Raw genomic sequence first — 5,160 nt, 5'->3', positions numbered from 1 at the left:
AACTATTGTCTTCTTGTGTAAAAACACTAGATCCAACCTCTTGTGAATTTGAAGTATGCAACTACTTATAAAAACACTTATCATACTTCTCCATTTCTACCATATAGAAGTCACTTAGCATTCTATTAGGTGGGGACTAAGTTCCACATGGTGGGCTTACTCCCCACCATGTGGTCTTACCCTTTGGGTTAAAAGTGGGCCACACACACACACACACACACACCCACACACATATTTTGTAAACACACACACACACACACACACACACTTACACAAAAACTTTTTTAATTAATTTCTTCTTTTGTTAATTTTTTACTTTAATTAATTTACTCATTCTTTAAATGCAACTTTAGTCTATTGGTACATTTCCTTTAAATTTGAATTAATGCATTATTTATTAGTGCTTTCCTTTGTGAAATCATTATATTTTTATGTGCTAGTATCTAGAGGGATGTTTTTGTTCCTAGGTAAAGCAATTACAAGCCAGGGGAAACATGCATTACCTATCTACCCAAATTAAGCTATATTGTTCTAACATATGGTTTATTTGGATGGTGGTAGGTAAGTGGACCCTAACCTTGCAGCCTGGACTACCTGATGGATTTGACACTTATTTACTCAATTTTTTGTAACCCTATGAGGCCGCTTGCTTTTTGGTAATCCTTGCTCATCGATACATAGCTTTATGAGACCATGCATGGACCCTCAATTTTGATCTCATATTTGATGATGTGATGGTTCACCCTATCTAGAATCCATTTATCACAAAATATATCTTGCTCATGTTCATTTCTCAAAATTGTTCATGTATGGGTTGTACATGTAGATCTGGTTTGGTATTATATCAATGTCTTGCTCATAGGTACATAGCTTTATGTGAGCATGGATTGAGCCTCAATTTTGATCTCATATCTGATGATGTGATGGTTGACCCTATCTAGACTCCCTTTATCACAAAATATATCTTGATGAAAACATCAAATAGCACTATGCATTCAACTAAATAGTCCCTCATATGCCATTTCATTTCATTTGTTGTGCAATCATTTCTATGTGATTGATCTCACAATTTCTCATGCTCTTGATACCTCATCTATGTGTGAGTATGAGAAATACATGAGGGAGGCCCCACATGTCAACTAGGGCCATTAGGTCTTTTAAATTTCTATGATGCCATGAGGGAGACCTAGGAATGCAGCCCAATATCTCAAACTTGAGAACTTGCCTGATTCTCTTTGCTTTGATATTCTTGGAGTTTGATGTCTTTTGCGCCATAATGCAAGTATTCTGAGTTTGTGTCCACTCTTTGCTTTCCTTTCAGTTTACCAACAGAAGTGTGCTACCTCTCCCGTTACTTAAACATGTGGTCGTTTGATATAGATGTGTACATTTACTGATCTACTTATCTATGTGTTCATGTACTTTGAATTATCCAATACAACCTACCTTCTCATGTTTTGGCTTCGAGCTCACTTTTTTAAGTTGTAACCTTGTAATACATATCCATCTTTGTCAAATATATTTGATTATGTGGGGTACGTGCTACATTGGGCTAGAGGAGGACACAAGAGCTAGGTACTTACACTTTGTCCTTTAACCGCATTCATGAAAATGAAGACATCAAATATTAAAAAGAGGCAACATATTCCTATCTTAGCATTGAAAAGAAGAAAAGTGTGAGCAAGGCTTTTTTCATGACTATTCCTTGTTGTGTCTTCAGTCTAATGAAATATGGTTTACTCTCACACCTTTTGTGGCTGACTTTTACAAAAATGAGACCGATGACCTCATTGCAAGAGTCTCATGTGTGCTCGTATAGAAATTGTCCAATGCATTTGTTAGTTTTCATGCGGGAAAAAACCAAGAACATAACAAAAGATTTTGTAAGTCATGTACAGATGCTCCATTTTGGAAGCTATACCTAGTCTGTATAATTCAAACTACTCAAAAATTCTAGTACAAGTATATATATTTCCAATGATTGATCATTAAGATATCTTTTAATGTCCCAAAATCAATTATCGTCTTAGCAACTAGCACACTAGGTAAAAGGCAGAAAATTCATTGATAAGTTGGGATCAATGAGAGATACCTATAGTAACTTCAAACACTACCTATAGTAACTTCAAACACTAATTGAGCAAGTGTCTCTTCTAACACTACATATAGTATCTTTCAAAGATATCCCCCCTTCAGCTTTATGAAAGTTACACATGAGAACAATTTCTTGTCCTTATTAGAGAAAGTTCCTATGGTTCCTACAATGCATCAGTTCCAAAGGCATTCATCACATGAGTTGACACAATTATAGCACTTCATGAGTTTGCCACAATGATCGCACACCATAACTATGGATGGATCAACTAATGTGTGATTGATTAGAAATCGGTATTGTATTGCTCCCATACTTCTACCCTTTCTTATATGATACCCATGCTTGGAGGCTATGCTTCAACACTACCTTGGAAATGAGAATATCATCATTTTTGCTCTCTATATTCATACTTACAAACCATACCTATTACTAATGTACCAAATTTGACAAGCAATTGTCATTGAAAACTTCAATCAAATAGAAATTATATGAAAGGACTAGTGTCAATCTACTCCTAGATTCTCTCAATCATCCTATGTGGCTTCCCACCACCTAACTGTGCTTGTGGGCACCTAACTGTGCCTCTAGCACTCACACATAGAAACCAAGGTGTGCCTGAGGCATACACCTTGAGATATCCCATCAAACCCCCCCTCAAGGGAATGCCTCAGGCTATGTCAAGGATACATCTAGTCTCATAGTTTCTCATGCCATCTCATGGTGGTCAAGGATAAATCTATGGCTAGGTTCTCATGCTAGCAAGGGTTCCCATGGGTGTAAGGTAAACAAAAGGGATACAAAAAGACCTTCCAATGGTTATCTCCCCTGTAGGTACATGCACACAATGTTTGCAGGAGGTACCATGGAGTAAAACATACACATGGCCTACATCATAAGGTGACCAGAGGTGTTTACAAAACACAAAACACAATAGTTTATTTCATTCATTTTGGAGGACTATCCAGGCTGAGTACCTTGACATAAAAAGAGAGATCTGGAGCATACATAGAGATGATTTAAAATGCATAATCTTCATGGGATGCCTCATCTTGTGGAGGCAAAATATCCATGTCAAGGCAAGGTCTTACCACATGGGCAGTGTCTAGTGCCTTATAAGATGGTACTATGATAGAACAAGTGGATCTGAAAATCATATCCTTCAAGAGAACAATTATCTTGTCATCTCCATAGTTGTGTAGAGAAGCATATCTTAGGTATCTGACCTTTATCTTTTTCTTGTACTTGGAGTCAAATAAAAGTGCCATGAGAGGGTAGATCTCTGGCTTTGTAGTTGCTTCCTTTTTGGCAACCATTATTTTGGCAATCTTCAACAAGGAAGTCAGGTTGGCATTTTCATCCTTTGTAGCATAACAAGACATTGCTTTATGTTTTGGCTTTTCACATATTTTGCAGAAGCAAGCCATGAGAGGGTCTAACCCAGATATTGGGTAGTGTCTTCTCTCTTACAGGGCTTAGAATAACAACTGAAATGCTTCAAAATATAAGCATTTAATGTAGCAAAGTCTTGTGACCAAATTTCAATCAATGATGCTTTCACTTACATGCTTTACGGAGATGGCTAAGATGAAAGCTTTCCAATCAAAACCAAGTATAGCAATTGAAAGAAAAATTGAAGCCACACTTGTACTAATGTTATTGAAAGTTTCAAAAAAACAGAAATGCTAGAATAGCATCTTATGTAGCATCTTCTTCAAAAATTTGTCAAAACTATCAAAACCAAAAGACTGAACTTGGAGGGCTTGTAGCTTACTCTTCAGAGCAAAGGAAGAGGGGCTTTTTGAAGCAAAAGAAAGCTCACATAAAGGTGAACTTCTGGTGCAGAGGTTTGAGACGATTTCATGTGACTTTGCTAGCTAGAGCGTCTTCAAAAACGACTTGTTTTTCTCTGTTTTTACCTTGAATATGTAGCCATTGTTGCTCAGATTTCAACAGTAGCTTGCTCTCAGTGTCCTCCAACATGGGCTGAAAGGAATTTGCAGATAGACAGGTACACAGGCGGAATCGCACGGATTTTTATCGATCGGTGTAAGTGATGGCATTTCACGTACAATCACAATTTCCCAGAAAGCTTGTAGCTAGAAGTTCGCCCATACTAGAGGAGTTTGCAGCTCAAAGATTTTGGGAAGAAGGAGGAAAATGGAGAAGAAGAAGATGATGATGTGGTAGAAATGGATCAAGGGGGATCAAATGGCTCTGATACCATGTTGGGAAACTGAAAGGAAAGCAAAGAGTGGACATAAACTCAGAATACTTGCATTATGGAATGAAGAAGAGTGAGGTCCTTAAGTAGGCACCTCATACATGCTCACTGACATCACTGATGACTTCAGAGCTCCACAATCATCTCCTCAATCTGCTCCTAGATTCTCTCAATCATCCTATGTGGCTTTCCACCACCTAACTGTGCTTGTGGGCACCTAACTGTGCCTCTAGCACTCACACATAGAAACCAAGGTGTGCCTGAGGCATACACCTTGAGATATCCCATCAACTTCCTCCCCAAAAAGTGTAAGTCCAAGGAGTGTGCCTATCCTTAGGAATAGATCCCCTTGCATTTAGCTTGCATTTGGCATATGCTCACTGAAAACCTAATATAGTATGGTCTGAACAAGTAGGAGAGAAAGGAGATTATCTTTGAGAGATGTAGAAATTCCAACACAATGGTTGCTGTGGGCATACATACCAAAGAGCAGAAAAATTGAAATCAATAAACATCAATTTGCTAAGTTAAGTATATAAACTCTCTCTCTCTCTCTCTCTCTCTCCCCCCAAGCAAAATCATCATCCCATCATTTCTTCCACTAGCTTCCATAATCTATAACTCTCTTGCATGATAGAAGTGGTATCTCATTCACCTTTGAGCTATATATGCCCTTATCTCCAATTAACCCATTTGTATATGGGATTATATTCCTTGGATTGGTACATGTAGCACATACACCTAGCTAGCCATTTACCTAGAAAGCTCCCTATTGTTATTCCAATTTGATCTCTTTAGGACAACCTCTATGTATAGGTGTTTTACCCCATACAATATACTCTAG

This window comes from Dipteris shenzhenensis, chromosome 28, assembly GCF_047967505.1.
Source record: "Dipteris shenzhenensis isolate YYH24624 ecotype China chromosome 28, Dip_SZ_1.0, whole genome shotgun sequence".
In the NCBI taxonomy this organism is placed as follows: Eukaryota; Viridiplantae; Streptophyta; class Polypodiopsida; order Gleicheniales; family Dipteridaceae; genus Dipteris; species Dipteris shenzhenensis.
The sequence above is the reverse complement of the archived record's forward strand: the minus strand, read 5'-3'. Positions refer to the sequence as shown.